Below are 19366 nucleotides of genomic sequence, written 5' to 3'. Positions count from 1 at the left end.
GCTGATCAACCGGTTGACCGTAGAATTTCCGGTCAGACCGCGTGAAAGTGTGTCACATTCGTCACAATCTTAATCGATTGCGCAAATCACATTTAAATCTCTATAATATCTTTGTGTTACTTGTGCTTAGAAAACATTGCAACCAAAATCTTATTTTTGTACAAATTAACTCCATTACATGTATCATGAGTTCCATTACATGTATCATCTGGTGGATATTCTTTTTTATAAAATCTATTAAAAGATATATTTTATTTGTGTTATATATACTCGTAAATGTTACTTGTGTTTAGAGGAAACGTCGCAATCAAAATCTTATTTTTGTATAAATTAACTCGATCGCCATTATATTTTATGTACCATCTGGCTATTCTTTTTTATAAATATATCATACACATATTGAAAATCTTTAGTTCGCAATATCCTTCTTATAAAAATCTATTAAAAAACTATATTCTGTGTTTTATATATAAGTAGGTCGATTGTCGTTTATGCTAATTCTGACGTACGTATATTTCATCGTGTACCTTCTCTCTCGTCTATATATAAAGTGTAATATGTAGAAATACGATGTTTTGTACTTGGATCATTCTATTGGGTACTATCGATACATTCATCTCTGACATACGAGACTTTTCAAGCCGTTTATCTTCGTCGTAAAACGTCAAGCGAGACAAATGCTATTCGCAGAAGTCCTTTGTTCGTCGCTTTTCCAAGAAGCTCGCGGGCGGGATCTAAAGGCACCTCCACCCCCATGTCACACAGATCAAGAAGATCCATTAGATTATTTCCGATCGGGATCCCACCGACCTTCCCTGCGGCTGAAATAAGACCTTCGTCTTTCCTACGTGTCCTTTTCTGCTCGCGAGCAGAAAAGACCTACACGTTTCCCCCCCGGGCATTCGCTCATAATCAACAAATCGTAGCCGCGGCGGATCTATTCACTTCGATTGAGGCTAATTTGTAGCATAATAGAAGGAGAGGATCGCTGCCTCCTCGGCTACACCCCTTCGCGGCAAATTGGTTCCTTTAGTTTCTAAGAAGTGGAAGGTTACATCTTCGAGGGCAAACCGGATCGCGCCACGTATATTGTACCATGGGCTAGATTAAGCCGGTCGTTTCTCTGAACCACCAGCGGCAAAATTAGTAGACGATGTACCGTTTCTCAATTATCCTTTTTTTTAACACCCGAGATCGAGGCGTGAACGCCAAAATCAAATGCAGAAATAATAATGAAAATTCTGATCACGTTAAAATATAAAAATTAATTTTTTTACACAAAAAACGGTTCGTAAACCGTGCGCTTGGTTAAAAGAAAATATTTTAAATGTCTTTTTCACTTATATTTCTCGAAACTTAAGTAAAATTTGCGAAGAAAGAGACGCGAATCGATGTAGCATTTGAAAAAAGAGAAAACGAACAATGGTACCTTGGATATTCTTCAAGCGGCTCGTGATAGTCCGTTAACATAAATGTATGTACACGACTAGCACATACGCACAAATTAATTTCACCGTGGAATAATAATAGCCGGTTGCACTTAGTAATCACACGCATACGGGTAGCTAAAAGTACGAACATATGCTGCGCGATTCGCCGGCTCTTATGCGCTTACTGTGGAACGTGGGTATTATTCGCGAAGGTCGTCCCACGAAGGCTGCACTGTGTCAAACGGGTGGAATTGCCTGGCGAACGACGTGAAAATGAAACGAGGGCAACGCGAGCAGGACGCGCGTGCGTAGCCTTATCCTCCTTCGAACCGAGAAAGAATGCATCTATTGTCTTTCCATGGAACCCTAAGCTGGCGAACTTAGCTATCGCACGTGAAACATCCAAGAACGTAAACTATGTGAGACTCTTGGTCAATTTCTTAGTTCTTATTTAAATTTTTCACAAAAAAATATATTCTCCAACAAAATTGAACCTAAAAAGACACGACCAAGTCAAATTTTCATTTTAACCGAGTTATTCATTTTATAACTCAATTTTAATTACACTCAAATGATATTCGTTAATTTCGTAAAATGTGAAATTTTCCAACAGACTATTCATTGACTAACTATAAAAATTTTCTTCTCCTTTATTCTTATGCATCCGGGATGTTCTAAGATAAATTAAAGAAGAAAGTCAGAGACGCACAAAGATGCACAGGCAGCCGCGTACAGAAGGAAGGGGGCGACCGTACGCATTTTAAGTACACGCGGCGTTTCTTGGTAACGAAGCAATGAAAAAATGCCGAGGATACTGCGTATGTGTGTATGTGTGTGTGTTTCCCGGGGCACATAACGACCATAATAGGAAGGTAGAAGAGTCTTATCCCCAGAACCAGGTTATGTTTGCCCGTTGTTATGCCGGATGGTTTCAACCACCATGTCTGGGTGATCCACGGGATCTAGGTGAGACCGCGCGTGTGAGAGAGAGAGAGAGAGAGAGAGAGAGAGAGAGAGAGAGAGAGAGAAATAGAGACGGACAACGCGAGAAAGGTAGGGATGAGAGAGAATGAGATAATGAGAGATACGGGAAGGCGAGCAGAACTCGACGCTCCGCTTCTCCGCGCAAAGTCAAAGAGGTAAGAAAAGAGGCAAGTAACACAAGGCATACGTCGAACAGATGCAACTAATACCTGTGCTTTAAGGAAATGGAACAACCTGGAGGAGTTCGTGCGTGTCGAGCGACTTCGAAATGGAAAAGCGAGTTCTCGAGAGCACTCGATTCCCGCGTTCAACGAAAGTGCACCTCGCAATAAGATATTTCTATCACCGTTATTCAGAGTGCAGTTGATTTTGTTGCTCAATGAAAAAAAAACAACATCGTAGAGTAGTTCGAGGTATTTATAAAGCGCGATGTCTGGTTGACTAGACGATTTCCGCACGAACCGGTGTTTTCCAATCAAACAAGTAGTTCGGTAACACGAACTTGTTCAAGATGAAAGTTCAGGGTAACACGCATACTTACGTAAAATCTAGATTAATTTACTTAAATCCACTTAAGGTAGTAGCATAGACCACGGATCTAACATTGTACTTGATCGAAAATTGAAATATGCAATACATTCTACAAAGAAATTCTGAAAAATATTTACATTATTTTTAATGTAAATTATGTATTATATTCATTTTTACATATTTCCAGACTTTAATTGTAAGGTTTGTCGATTTATATAAGTTACAAGTGAAGCGAGATAGGCTCAAAGATTGGCTTGGTTCGTATTTTTTTCGCAAAAATTTTCATTAATTTTAATCTCTTTAATTGCGGCTCGAAATATAAAGGCTAATGTATAGTGACGTCAATATACTATATACTATATTACTGTCTTCTGAATTTATTACGCGAAGACAGACCACCGCACCTGCAGCTGGCTGCACGTATGGTCACGCGGATACGCTCTCTCTTCGCGCAGCCTGGCAGGTGCACGCTCCAGAGTAATATCTAATCCGCGTTAACGACGACCGAGTTTCGCACGGTTAAAGTCCTAAGCGGTTTCCGAGCCGGTTATTAAACCTCACATCCTGCGTAACGATTTCTCTCATTGCAGCAGAAACGTCCACGTCGCGCTCACGCGTGGAGCAATCGACCGACTTGTAATAAAATAATATTGCGGCAATCAATTCATCATCAAAAATGTCCGTCACGTATAGAACAGATGGATCAATTCATTTATCGAGATAAAGTCCTTTTGTACATTTGCAGTTCGAATCATTTCTTTCAATATCCTAATTTTAGAAGCAAAATCTTCGTCCGTGTATATAATGGATCAAATATATCAATTTATCAAATATATTTAATTATTTTCTTTCATAATTAAGCTTTTCATAAATATATAATTATAAATTCACGAAATAGTGTAATCTCTCAATAAAGATTCTTAAATAACTGGATAAGTTTATTACTGATATTAAATGAACATTATAAGCGAGTATCAGAAAACGTGTTCGCCGAAGACGGACCGAAGAATGCGTTTATTAAAAGATACGAATAGTACTTAAACTCAAAGAGAATGATTTTAAACGAATTGACACCGTTAGTTGATAAAAATTGAGAGAGTTGAATATAATGAAAATACGATGTCATTTATTAGGGAAGATGCTAACTAGGGCTGACCACGCCCCGCGGTTAATCGCTACTTCGAGTACGTCCCGGAATATTAATTAAGTACGTGATTAATAATAAGGGGGAACAGCGAGGGTCGGTTAAACGCGGATAAAAGTAGCGTTGGGCAGCGCGCGACTAGGCGCCATAGTTATCGTAATTATTGTAATTGGTGTTTACGAGGGCCATGGAAACTCACTCCTTATTCCCTTCCTCGAGAGCACCGGACCGGAGAGGCGACTCGATCTTCCGGTTCTACGATCGAAAGTAGATGCAAAAGTTGCAGGCAGACAGGCTGACAGGCAAGTCTCATATTTCGCTGTTCTAGCTCCGACAGTTCAAGTCCAAAAAAAGATTCCCCTTAATATTTTAATGACACTCCTTGATTAAACGGGAATCAGACAAGCTGCTGTATAGAGATATATATATGTAGTATATATATATATATATATATATCTATATCTATATATATATATATATATCTATATATATATATATATATATATAGAGAGAGAGAGAGAGAGATACGCGAACCCGATACGACGACGTATCAATCGAATATGGAAATCGACGAGCGCCATTAACGGAACTCGCCCCAAGTTACCTAAGTAATTCTTGTACGCAATGTGTTATTTTAAGCCGGTATTTATATATGAAATATCCATGTCGCTTGGTAATTACGAAACATGACGAGCGAAAGTCTCGACGAGGCCATAAAAAGTCCAAAATTAAATTAAATTCGTATAAAATTAAGTTTCTGATAACATCATTAAAGATTTAGCAATTCTCAGAAATATTGTTCCCGAAATATTTCCATCGTAATCGAGTTCCAAGGAAATGTTTGTGTAAACATATGTATATATCAGTTTATTGAAACGTATATATCGAGAATACAATTGATAGTATTGATAACAGGGTTGATTCCTATTCTGATGAGATTTCGAAATTGCACGGCAAATGACATTATCACGTTATTGACAATAATAATGCATATATTCCAAGAAGTCCCGATAATTTATCAGATTTTCTATCACAAAAAAGATCATAACTGTCCTGTTAATGCCAAGACCACGCAATAGTTAAATACATACTATGCGCGTAATTCAATACAGATTGCATTGTGAACGACCAATCGTGCGATTAAATGCCCGCGCAGGGCATTAGGAGCAACGATTTTGCAAAAAAAAAAAAACGATTAATATGTACCGCCGTAAGAAGTTCTGCTTTGTGAAATCGCCATATCGCCATATCGATTGATAAATGAGAAACACACTCCACACTCGCCGCGGCGGTAGCAGTGATTTCCAACATCGGCAACGTAGGACTTCCCAGGACTTATCTAATTCCGCGTAAACTAATTCAAGTGGATTTCTCAGGAATTTCTCGAAACGAGAGCTCCTACCGGTGTTGATCGAACGCCAAGGTGATAAGAATCAAGAAGATAAAGATTAAAGAAGTAACGACACTCGTATTGCAAAAGCAGTCTCATGTTCCATCGCGAACTTGTTTCATCGCGATAAATGTAAACCGTATCTTTTCCTTGTGCATTTAAAAATCTGCATTCAATTTATACGAAATTATTTTCGCACTCCTTTCATTCACATTATTATTTTACGCTTATATATATTTTTCCCTTCTTACTAAAGCGTTCTATCGCGCAGTCCGCAATAGGAGGGACTAATCTACCGTGTCTTTCGTCACGTTTATCATTCTCGCCGATAATGCTTCAATACAATGAAACCGTGCTCGGGTATACAACGTGCGCAAACAATAGCGCACACTTCCGCGATTTACGTTTTATTCGAGTGCACTCTCGCCGCCGCGGGCTGACGTTGCAACTGAAGTTGAAATTAAAGCCGGTCAAGAGCATCGTTCGCGAAGGCCTTTGCTCGGACCCTTCGGCTGTTTGCATTTTTCCTTTAAGTATAGATTTAATAATTCTCGAGAACAAATAGACACGTTCGCGTAATGGATTATTGACGAAACGAAAGAAAATTTTGCGCGCGAATATTCCGCGCGGTGATCGACTCACAAATTGAAATGCAAAACCGTACTAGCCTGTCTAATTTATGTTATAGACATTTGCCTTCGTTGAAACTTCAAAGGAGAAGTAAAAGTAATTTAATATAAACCCGATGACAACTTTCTTGCGTTTAGATATGATTCTATTTATTGAACTAAACATAATCATTAGCCAGTCAAAAACAAGATCATCTTTTACCGTCCTTTTAATTTCTTTTAACATTTCAAACATCAAATTTTATAATCTATCCGTAAGTTATCAGTTAATATTGTTGAAAAAAGTTTTCGCATATAGGAATTGCAGCAACATTTAGATAACCGAGCCACAGTATATATTCTCGCGCGGATTCTCTTACAAATCGCGATTATAGCGCTCGACAATTATACGCTACATACGATAGCCCGTTTAGTCAAGGGTGAAAGCAAATGGAAAAGGAGTCCTAATTATCCGGCCAGGGTAGCTCCCTTTCTGTATCTTATCGTGTAATATACCGACAATGTTCACAATATCTCCGACTCTCTGCGCGGGATAGCGTGGATGCCCGCGTAATTCGGTTCTAACGCGTGCTCTCGTTATCGTTGCGCTTTTATCATTCGACAAGTACACAGGCAAATGCATTGGAATGCATTCGCGATAAATGCAAACTACTCCGTACATGCACACAGTGCAAATATCAAGTAAACATCCAAGTCGTACCGTCCTATGTTTTCATTATTGTCTATAACCAGAGCGTGATAGATTAATGTTCATTTTTAAACTACAGATTTATTCTTATTGCACGGTAAACTTAATTTTTCTTGAAAACTAATTATAAAGAAAGATATTGAAAACAAAAAATTAGTAATTTTATTAAATCGGATTAAATCTAAATCTAAACATTTTAATAAACGTAAAATTACATTCATATCAATGTCATATGCTTAATATTATAATAAAGACTATAATAAAGAATAATTAAATCGATATTAAAAAATGCAATTGATATATACAAAAAAATATTACGATTAAAAAGAAAAAAATTATTTTTCAGAATTATATCGGTCACCAAAAATGTGAAATATTTTCGTATCTATTCCTTCTTAGAAAGACGACCTCAATACGGAAAGAAACGTTCGATCACTCTCGCCGGATACATCAATGGACGGCAGAAGGAGCACGTAAAAAAATACCGTACGATAACGGAACGTTCGGCGCGAGGATCGGAGAATCGTCACATTCGTGCAAGATTGAGAGAAACGGACGCCTCGTGACTGGTCGAATCAATCGTAATTAATGCGCTCGTATAATTTATTTTCTAACACGCGACCTCGTTAGTATGCTCTCGTTCGCAAAAACGGTAAGACGTACATCCTATCATGAGGACCACGCGCCGGGGATGCAGCGCGATTCCTGACGTGTGCGCGCGCGCGCGACGCATTCTCCCTAACAATGTTTGTTATAGCAGACGTACGTCGAGGAATGTGCGCATTATATCATTACGCACTATTACCCATTACATACCTCGTTACACCGTATATATCGTATATTATCCTAGATACGCCGGAGGAAAAAGTGAGGATTCTCCCTCCCCTCCCCTCTCTCTCTCTCTCTCTCTCTCTCTCTAGCTCTGTGCCACTGATGAGACCCCTTGGACCATTACCATGCACGTCCGTGCGGTGCATCGCGCGCGTACGCGTGTGCGCACACGCGCTCGCAACGGCGTACGTGCACGCACCGTACTCGCGCGCGTAATACTTGGCGCGGGCTATCTAATTGTATAGTAAATAACCTTCGTAAATTACGCATATAATGCTTAATGCCGTCGTACGCGGCCGCGCGCTGCATTGTGCAGCGTGCCTATCGCGTTATGACATTCAATTGCGACGTGTCAGGCAATCACGGCCGCCTTACAGACTCCGACACTTTATGGCGCGCAGCGATATTGCGCGCGCGGAGAGAAGCGTAGTCAACCGCCGGGGAGAGAAAAATGAGGGAGGGGGGGGAAAGAAGGGAAGGAAGAATCGCCGACGACGATTCGACGCGTCGCCTCGATAAATCGAGTTAATCCGCGCGAGAATAACTCCGAATTAATGAACATTACCGTCGCGATGGCGATGTCGATAGCGCGTAATTGTTTTATATTTATCATGCCTCGGGACGAGCGATGCTTTGACCGGCGACGGATAATTAATGAGGGAGATAAAACCGTCGGGGATTTTTTTTCCGCTTTACTAATGATCGTTCTATTCCGTGTTCTCCATATATCCGGTAAGGGAAAAAGAATCACACCTTTATTTATCTCATAATTAGCGGTAACATAAACTCGTACATTTGATCGATATTTCCGGTACGCGTGTAATTTATTTATGAGATTCGAAATAACATTAAGATATTGAGGTAAGAGTCTTTGTATGAAATGAAAAGTGCGTACGTTACGATACATTTAATTCTCATATTATTCATTTTATTCCAAAGTGTTCATGCCTTGAAGAACTTTTAAGATTTTAATTATTAATAAGGAAGACATTACGATATCGTTGTAAGAAACGCATCGTCGATAGGAAATATTATACGTTAAATTAGACGATAATGCACCAATTACGTTAAACGCGACTAAAAGAAAATTGATATTAAAAAAATGTAATTTTCGTAAGATATAATAGATATAATAGATAGAAATTGCATGGCTCGCATCACTGACGAGTATTCCTTTACCTTGGATCCGACCTCCATGGCACACACAGTGAGCAGAGAGGACAATGTCTGCACTTTCTCTATAGCCGGATAAACCCGGAACAATGTTATAACGGGCTGAATCGCGCGCGATTGCATAAATTGCACACACGAAAACCTTTCCCAGTAACATTGACTTTTTCAAGTGTAATTGGTGCTCGTGGTGCGATTACTAATCACCGCCGCTACAGTGAACGTGACACACATTCGATTTTAGCCGCGCGTCGCGGCGATTCGTTCGTTCACGCGCGACAGTCGCGCCTTCGGAATATATTCAGAGTACATTGCCCGTATTGAGAGAATGATGGAAGCCGTTTATATAAACACGGCAGTTTATTTACTTAAATATAGAATAGCGAAAATTAATAAAAAGAAATGTTGAAAATATTATTACAAGTAAAAAAAAATATAGAAATATAAAATATAGGATATTAAAATATAAATGTTGTATTAAAATATATTCTATCGTGATTATATATTTATATACAAAAAATTTTAAATTAGATTTGTATCAATGAAATGTATTTAAAAATATCTAAAAAAAATGAGATAAAAGCGTTTGCGTCAGATGTGTTGTAATTATAAATGTATGATAATTTTTAAAATATGAGAGACGTTCCGATCATGAGATCTCAAAGTTGTGATTTTCAAGATCGCTTTACGAAAACATATTAAATTTCTTTATACATCATAAGTATGTATGTGTTTGTAAGTTGTGTGTTTGAACTGAATCATTTTATCTCAAATTACGCAATTTATCGCGTAGAAGAATCTGATCTTGCTATAATAAACATGTTATACAGATTTCAATAATTCAAAAATTCAAAGCTCCGATTTCAGAGATATCATATTATCAAACACGGAAAAATCATATAGAAAAGTCGATTCACAAAAATATAAATTTAATACAGCAGATATTAAAACAAAAATTTTATATTTTTAATCTGGTTGATTTTCATAAGCGATATCACGTCAAGATGAATTTAATAATTTTGGAAAAAAAAAAAGCGTATTAACAATACTAACATAATTTCAAATCTTTTGCTTGCGTGCACATTTCTTTTCAGACATTACATATCGATAAATGCTTAGACTGATGCATCGCGATCGTGATAGACAGTCGCATGATCAAAAAATCATTTAATGTAAAATCCTACGCACTTACTTGACAACACGCTGAACTATCCGGTGATCGGAATCGGTGGTTGTTGATGGTGGTACACGACGTACGATCGTATGTGTGGCACGGCCGCTTGTAAACTAATTTTTGTTCCTTCTCCACTGGTAACAACTCCACACTGTGGCACTGTGTATTACCGTGTATATGTGTCTCGCGAATACCCGGGGAGAGACCGGGAGATCGGGGTACATCGGTTTCAGGGGGATCGCGCGAACGGAACCGGAGATGACGGTATCGAGGCGATGCGATGTGATGTGATGGGATGCGATGCGATGCGATGCGATGCGATGCGATGCGATGCGATGCGATGCGATGCGATGGGATGCGATGCGATGCGTTGCGAGGCGAGGTGATGCGATGCGACGGGATGCGATGCGATGCGAGGCGAGGTGAAGAGAACAGAAAGAGGCGTAGGCTGTGTAAAACAGGAGAAGGAAAGGAGAGAGAAAGAGAGAGAGAGAAAGAGAGAGAGTGACGGACGCGCGGAGAGTGGCCCTGCTCTGACACAGATCACTGACCAGCTTCACTTCGGGACTGACGCGATACTGACTCGCCGCCGCGCGACACAACCGGCTCCGCGACGCTCGGCCATTTCCGCTACGGCTCGGTCCAGCTCGCTCCCCTCCATTCGGCCGCGCAAGTATACGATATATATATATATATATATGTGTATGTATACGCTCTCGCGTATACCGAACCGGGGTGGTGTGTATAACGCACATATCAACATTACACGAGGCGCGGGCGATGTGCGTGTGTACCAGCCGTAGTACGTCAAGGTAACGTTTGTGTGTACGCGAAGGTACGGATACGCCTACGCAATTTGGGCTCCAGACGATAATGAAGAACTTGCCTGTGCTTTGCACGAGCGCGCCGATACCGTGAAGGTACAACTTTTCGCATGAACCTCGTCCTTACGAGGCATTGGAAAACTACAAGTTGTAGCTCTTATCAAACTTGATTTTTCATCCTCGATTTAGCAAAGGTCATAAAAATGAAAACTTCAATTTTTTTGCATAACTTTTTACACATACCGTTGCGTATTTATACAATTAAATGTCAAACTTTTTCATTTTTATATCACTGCAAAATATGCGAATGTTACAATGTTGATAATCAAGTTATCTTTTTAATCATCTTTTTAATCAAGTCGTTTGGTATTTTAATAATTATAATTTGAAATTAACGCTTTCTATACAAACTGATACAAAGGAAATTTCATGATGCAATCGATTAACCGTAGATATCATATTACATTTATCATTTTATTTAAAAAACGAAAAAATTCTTTGTTATATATATTACAAAGTGAAATTTAATATATATAAAGAAAATAAATTGCATAAAATTCAGACACACGTTATTTATTGCATTGAATTTTTTTGTACTGCTTCAACTAACTCGCACTTACAGTACGATTTGCGTTGTTTCACGCAACGAGAAATTGGTAACTACGAACGCGGGATTTATGAATTTGATAATGATAAACTCACGAGCGCATTATATTGCGCGCATTATGGAATTATACAGCATTACAGGCTGTTCCGACGTTAAGTACGATATTCAAGGATATAATAGAATGCGCAGAAACATAGGGGTCTACGCTAATGTTCGTAAAACCGCTACAATAAGGGTTGAATGCGTACGACGGGGTAAAAATATGATATATACAAAGTGATCCACCTTGCATCCCTGCAATTTCACGTCCTTCGATGATGAAGATCTCATCAGACATTGCTTAATAACTTTACAAATGTTTAAAAATATTCTTAAATAATTTTACAAAAATGTTTCAGACATTGATTAATTTTGATAATCAATGAAATGAAATAAATTATTAATAAAGTAAATAAATTAAATTTAATTAATTAAATAGATAAATTAAAATAAAATAAATTGTTAACTAAGAGTCAAGAGTGAGTAAAAGAAAACTGCTTTGTTTCCCCTTCTTTTAATTTCATAAGTTTTTCAATGATGGAATGGAATTACGGACGGTTCGTTTTCATTTTGAGATCTTAGGTAATGTCTTAAGAGTCTAATATGCCTCTGTGCATTGGTTTATGAGATCTTAAGTGTGTACTTAAGTATAAGAATCGACTATGTGAATACCGAACCTAAGATTGGTCAGTGACGAAGCCCACGAGAATGTCGATGGTGGATGTGGAAATCAGAAGCACGTTTATCGCGCACGTTTACGCGAAGCGATATGTGTTTCGCCGAGGAATTGGGCCGAGTTTTCTGCAGCGGTAATCCGCGTGGTCGTGAGATAATTATGGAAATGAATTTCGATCGTTACGGAGGCGTAGATCTCGACTCTCTTCCATGACATGACCTGGCCTCGACAACGATGATCCCGCCCAGCACCGTAATTTTCCTCACAATTTTCGTGCCTGCGTGTAAACATCCAACGGTACGTTACTACGAAGCGCGATGCAACCTACAGGTATGGAATCGATCGTATCACCGTACTCGTCCCGAAGGCAACTCGCTTTTTATACCCACATTCAGACCGAAGGCCAATTTCTGCGGCATTGAAAAGGTAAACCATTTCTAGATTAGTTCAAAGTATACATTTCATGTGCGTTTTTTTTTTTTATTATATACACGGAGAGAATAGTTTTGCTGACAAATCTAAAAATTTGATCAGATACAAATCTGAAAATAATTTTGTTGGATCAATACCTTTGTTGAATTATTATGTAGGAAATTATTATGTAGAAATACGCTTAAATTTTTTATCTTCTAGCAACCAATTTGAACATCGTAATAATTGTTACATAATAATTTTAAAGACCTAATAGGATTATTTTCAGATCTGTATCCGGTCAAATTTTTTTTTTAGATTTGCCAACAATTTCTTTTCATGTATAATTAATACATTTGTTTCTTAAACATAATGATTCTTCTACAACAATGCAATTATGATTATGCGCTGTTATTTATGATAAACCTAATCAGATTTAAAGAAGTCGTTCTAGCGGTTTTGCGCGCCATGTACAGGACGAGTTATCAGTCAAATACTAAAGTTGGTACGGCTCTTTTAACACTTGACTACTTCTTAAATTAGTCTCGCTATTCACGGAGCTATTCAGAGATATGAAAGAACTATGGAGAGAGGCGCGAGAAAGCGAGGTGACGGAAGCCGGGAGACACATTTGTATAGACGCGACGTCTTCGCGCGGCGGCAGCTTTACGAGAAGAAAAGGGGGAGAGAAAGAGCAGCGGGAAGAATAAAGAAAAGGATAATGTGTGAGAAATTGGACAAGGACACGGGTGGACCACCGAGAACCGATTCGGAGCCTGTGTGTGTCACTTTGCTCGTGGGCCGTACGAGACACACGCATGGCTCGTATTTAACGGCATTATGCTCGCGCCCGCGCGGTCACGATTCATGCATAATTTATCTGAAAGCACGGTGAAAAATAGTTTTGACCTCAAGGGCCAGACCGGGAAAGGCGTTTGTCCGCCACGCACTCTCTCGGTTGCTGTTACCGCCGCTGCTGTCTGCATAGAAAGTGGCTGCCCTCGCCGCGTTACGTGCGAGGGTGCGCTGGACTGGTCCGAGTTGCAGTCCGATTGGCTAAGGTCGCTGTTAGAACCGTTCCCGGTGTTAATGGCATCGCCCGTCGGATCTTTCGGTACTTAGGAGCGACGAAGACGCATATACCCGCGTATATTGATACGAGTGTATGGTTTACAAACGTGTGTGAGACTCGGATGGCTTTGTGCAGTATGCGTTAGCTCGTCGAAGCCTGGATATTAAATTCAATGGTATATAAAAGTAATATGATAATTTAGTCATGATGAATTTCCAGCAATCGAGCTTTTATTTTAAAAATACTTTTTATCTATCGAATTTAAGAAAATGAAACTTCTATTATTCAAGATCGTTATTTTTTTTTTTTTTTTTTATCATTTGTTCTGTTTCATTTACTTGATTTTGCGAAATATAATTTTCACAATTCAGTTACAAAAGTGTGTCGTGCTAAGATGTCAAGCGTTATGCTTTTAAATGATTTCGCGTAATCCGGCAGTAACCACGATAGAATCTTCTCAAGCCGTGTTATCACCTGCCATAGGAAACTTGGCACCGTTCGCTTCAATGGCTTCTTAACGCTATACAGCACTATGGAGAAACCTGTTTGTCATGTATCTCGCTCTTCGGGATATATTAACAGCATTCTGTCGCTCACGTGCAATGTCTGGTACCCAAAGGAAACTATGTTTCTTGCTCTTTTTCGCTTGCGTTGCATCGACAATGAAACTTCCTGTATCCCAACGTATAAAATATACAGTCTACTTTGAAATCACCACGAAAGATCTGAGCAATGCGCGCAACAAGCGTGTCATCGTGTATCATCTATTTCTTTAATTAGCGATATTTAAAAGCGCGTCGACAAAACGTTTTTTTTTTTCTTTTTTTTTTTTTTGAAATCACTCAGATTTTCCTATCTCTGTTCATAAACAATTTTCATAAATGATTATTCCCGACTTTTTAATTAATTGTGACAAAATTAAATTTTTTGATTAAGAAACTTAGATTACGATTTGGAAATTTTTGGTTCATATCAACACATGCCATTGTTTATTGGTAATTTTGAATTATATTGTGTGTGTGTGTGTGTGTGTGTGTGTGTGTGTGTGTGTGTGTGTCTCTCACATTTTGCTGTTGGATGGCCATGACTTTCGGCAATAATGTATTAATGCGGATATGCATGTAAGACGATGTGTAATGCTTAGCTTAGTAGCATTCTAGCAGGCATCGACACTGCCGTATACTCGTTACCGCTGACACTCTCGCTGCTCGTCCATAGCGGCAGCCGGTATATCCAGTCCCGCATAATTTTAACCGCAAGATATACGGAGTTTCCCTCGAGGTCAAAGTACGTATGCATCCGCGAAACGTGCGTACCTCGACGAAACTGTTCCGTCAATTCGCTGACGATTTTCGGAAAGAGGAGAAGGAGAAACGCGCGAACAAATGATAAATGGTCGGATTTTGCATGAATCTCCGAACGACTTAATCTCGCTAATAATTTGTCACAACGTTGAGTCTTTGCCAGTGCAATTCGATCTGGAATGACACGACCAGCGTACTCGCTGGTCGATATTGTATCGGAAATTTTATCTATGTGAATTTTTCATACATGGCTCAAAGGTTGCGACACAAATATTCATTCTTCAAATATTTCTGCATTTTGTTTATTAATGTATTCACTTTTATCAAATTAATTGTAATTTCTCCTTTAACTTACTTTTCATCTCTTTTAGTTCTAAGAATTAAAAAAGGATAAATTAAACTGAGATATATTAAAATTAATCTATAATACATTGATGGAAATGAACATAACTTACTTAAAATGTACTAAATTAATATTGATATGATCAGAAAGACTTCATTAGCGTCCATTGGCTGTAGCTATAATTTAACTTTAACTATAACTTAGCACAGGATTTGGAAAAAAAACAGAATTTATCGATGATGTCGAGACTTCGATAACGTCGTTCGCGAAAATTTATATCGGTTTATCGTTGTCTCATCGATCTTCCTTCTCCTCTCGTCTACAAAATAGACACCGTGCTGTGGCTATTCTTGGCGCGCCTGTTACTGCTAATTACAGGCCTCGACAGAAATCACGATCCGGAAGCGAGCGCATCCCGGCGCTCCTGTTCTCCCCGCGTTTAATATTCTTTGGAAGCGGAGTAATTCAGCCGAGTCATCGGTTGGACATAGTGGTCGAGTGGACAACGTCGTCGAAAATTAAATTTCCTGCGTGATGTGGACGCGCACGTCGGGAGAAGAAGCGGATTCTCGCGGAAAGAGAGCACCTCGAATAAGACGGCGTGATGTAGCTCGTGTCACGTTTTCACGTAGCTCGACGTCGACCGCTCGTAATTCCGCGGAAGACGTACCGCCTCCTCCGTGACGTAAGACCGGTTACACAGGCGGACACGAAAAAGATGAGCGATCGTGTAACGGAGCGTACGATGAGTCTGCGGACGCGCATTTTTCCCCGCAACGCGGCACCGCCGCTCTCTCAGTAGCCTCGGAAACGAAATCGGAGCACATACGTGTCGATAATAATTATTTTTTGTTACTTGATCACGACCGGAGGTGGTTACATCGATGCTGCGCCGCTACAGAAGTGTACCTTCTTTAGAAACTCATTCGTTATAATTATACGTGTATTATCTGATATACAGATATACTTAAGTAAGTTAAACTCAAAACGGAGCAATAAGGGCCTTGGGCTAAGTTATTCTATCCCAGATTCAAATTTCAAATTAATTGATCAAAAGTGTCGTGAAATGTTTCCTTTCGACATTGTTTAAAACGAGAGATATCAATATTCGCGTGCGAAAGAGTGTGATCGAGCATCCCTGCCTTCGGCGCGTGTGTGCTAATTTCATTTTTACGATTGCATGTCGACGATTGCGGTTTAAAAATGAAAATCGGAAGAAAACGTGTTACGCGGCATGACACAGAGCTAATGATTCCTACCGTTACGCGAGCCACTAATTATCGGGGAGATTGATGGAGCGCGCCGACTCATATCAAAGCGGTAGCGACGACGACGAATGGCACGAACGAATCCACCTGGGCTCCGCGCTGACGTAGATATTAGAATCGAATGAAATACCGATCGTTAAAGGTAAAGGTATTTATTTCAGTTCAGGTCTTCAATTTTATACCGGAGTCCCCTCCGATAATACGCGCGCGGCACCTTTCGCGCGACTGCTCGTTGCGCGAACGATGAAATAAAGTCGGCTTGTGCGCGGCACATACAGATTTATTTAATTAAGTACGCTTAAGTGCCTCGTAAAAAGCCGCTTTCCTCGGCAACCGGCCCCGACGAATTTTTCTTCGCGTCTTACGTAGCCTCGCGCGTAACGTAAACGTGGCCCTGTCCTTTACTGCGTCGCGCTCGCGAAAGGGAAAAAGAACGAGCGCCTTTCTAGTTGATCGAAAATTGTTCCGGCGACGGACGGCGTGAAACTCGCGCCGACTATCGCGATCACGCGATCTAAAAAAAATGCGACCCCGTTAAGTAAAACAAACACGATCCCGCGCACGAGAGATGAGCAACTTCGGCGCGATGCTCAATGAGCAATGAAAGTTCAATCACAGTTAATTACAGACGGTCCCGGAGAGACGTTTCTTCCTGCGCTCGTAGACCGTCCGTTGGGAAGTGACGGCAATGACGGATTCGTATTACAACCGCGTGGATCTCTAATTACTGTGCGCGATATTAGCTATCGCGCACATGAATCATTACTATCAATGAAATAGAACGGGCGCGCCTTTGAGCGGGCCGTTGAAAAATCGTAAGAATGTTAATAACTTCTCGGTGTTACTTAACCACACGCGCGCCTTATAAAGGTGGAATTAGTTCCTAATCGAAAGTGTTTGTGTTAAATGTACACGCGAGATCGTCAACGTCAAGGCTTGAACGTTAGATTAATTAGCAACGATAGATACGACTTCGCATAACATTAGAATGCTATTTTCGCGCGTCAATGATGATGACTAAACGATTTGATCACCTATCGATATGCGTTTTCGATTAAATATGAAATTAGAACTTTTTTTTTACGAAAAATATGTGACGAGATGAAAATGTATTAATTTATAAATAAATATTTTAAAATAAATTAAATAAAATTAAATAAATATTTAAAATTTAAAAATGATTCCATAAAATGGAATTATTATTTATAAATTTATAAGTTTCAAAATTAAATTATTTTTTATGCTCATTGAATATCTTTTCACAATCTCGAACTTAATTATTATCAATAATATATAATTTCCACTTTTTTTACACAACAATATATATTTATGAAAAAAAACAATAGAATGTTTTTTTTTAGAGATTTATTGAAATTTACAAGCAGGCTCCTGAATTTCTTTAAAATATGATTTTGATTTAAATAAATACCGTTGCACTATTGCTTTGTTAATGCGTAGGTAATGAAAGACATAAAACAGAAACACAACGACAAAGCAATGCGAGTTGCTCGTGGGAAAGGCCGTTCATGCGGCAAAGAATCTTAACGGACGCGGATTATATCCGAAGAAGGATGTTGTTAGTAACAATTAAAGCGAATGTAGACGTAGTTATAACCGAATATCGGACTTTATAGATCCTGAAAATATAGTTTATCTCTCATAGAAAATTACGGACGCTCGGACGCTGTTGACGTTTATGCAATTATTAATTGCGCGACAATTGTTTCTGAAACTCTTACATTGATTTAATCCTGACAAAAATCATTTAAATATTTTACGATAATTAATCTCGGTATTTTTCTCATAACTAAATTTAATTTCTGTTGTGCAAGAATAAGTATAATGCAAGAATAAGTATAAAAATAATTTTAAAAAATTAGAAAATTTTTTTTAGAATTTAAAAAGTAGACCAAAAATGTGCATAATAAATAATAAATTTTTATTTATTTTTGAAACTTAGATAAGTATGCACTTTCAGAATTTTTTAAAAAGTTTTTGTTTTATGAACTTGATTAAACATTTTAATTTACATTCAATAAATATATATATATATATATAAAACATTCTGTAACAAAAAATGTTTTATTCTTAATATTTAATATTATTAAATGGCTAATGCAAAATATAATGTAAATATATCATGATCATTATCAATTATAAAAAAGAATATTATATAATGTATCAAATTATTATATATTTTAATTAAATGCATATAATTTTATAAATGCATAATAATTCTGGCTACATTATTTTTTTTAATTTACAAAATTATAAAAAGTGATCACGGCTAATGTAAGAAATCATCGCAAATATTATACTAAATATTATTTAAATACTACCAATACTCATGCAAATTTATCATGTAACATTAATCACAAATAATATTAGCTAGTAATGCTACGATTGCACGAAGTTCATTTGATGAAACTATCACGTGCTCCATTCTTTTTCAACACATACGCGCACACATATTCATCATACAAATCATCATATAAATAATATGTACTGTGGTTGCATAAAATTCACTTAACAAAATTGTTACATATTTACATTCTGCATACGTATACATTTAATAACGATCATACAAAATCTGACTTGATGAAACTATCATACATTCACATTTTTCGATACAATAATCCGTATCCATGAAGAATTTTCCATTAATATACAATAAGCACGTATAATATATATTATAAATCTCAAATATGCAACATGTAACAAAAGTATATCGAACTTCTCGCGAATTTATTCACAGGAACTGTGCAATATTTCAAACCGCGATGTAACATCGATCACAACGGATGAACCAGAATTGATGATAAGAACTCGACACAACTAATATGCTCCGATT

At 38.3% G+C, this 19366-nt stretch overlaps 1 protein-coding gene across 2 annotated transcripts in view; it reads right to left on the bottom strand.

Annotated features, from left to right (window-relative positions):
- The window catches only part of sano (CABIT domain-containing protein serrano), a 127574-nt gene extending 117014 nt beyond the window's left edge, over nucleotides 1-10560 (bottom strand). For both annotated transcript variants that reach the window (XM_089080890.1, XM_089080889.1), the window contains exon 1: nucleotides 9990-10560. The gene's annotated coding sequence lies outside the window, so the exon portion shown is untranslated. The remainder of the gene's footprint in view (nucleotides 1-9989) is intronic.
- Between the last annotated feature and the right edge of the window lie 8806 nt (nucleotides 10561-19366).

Source organism: Pogonomyrmex barbatus, unplaced genomic scaffold, assembly GCF_055798465.1.
Source record: "Pogonomyrmex barbatus isolate J1 unplaced genomic scaffold, ASM5579846v1 scaffold4, whole genome shotgun sequence".
NCBI lineage: Eukaryota > Metazoa > Arthropoda > Insecta > Hymenoptera > Formicidae > Pogonomyrmex > Pogonomyrmex barbatus.
The sequence above is the reverse complement of the archived record's forward strand: the minus strand, read 5'-3'. Positions and strand labels throughout refer to the sequence as shown.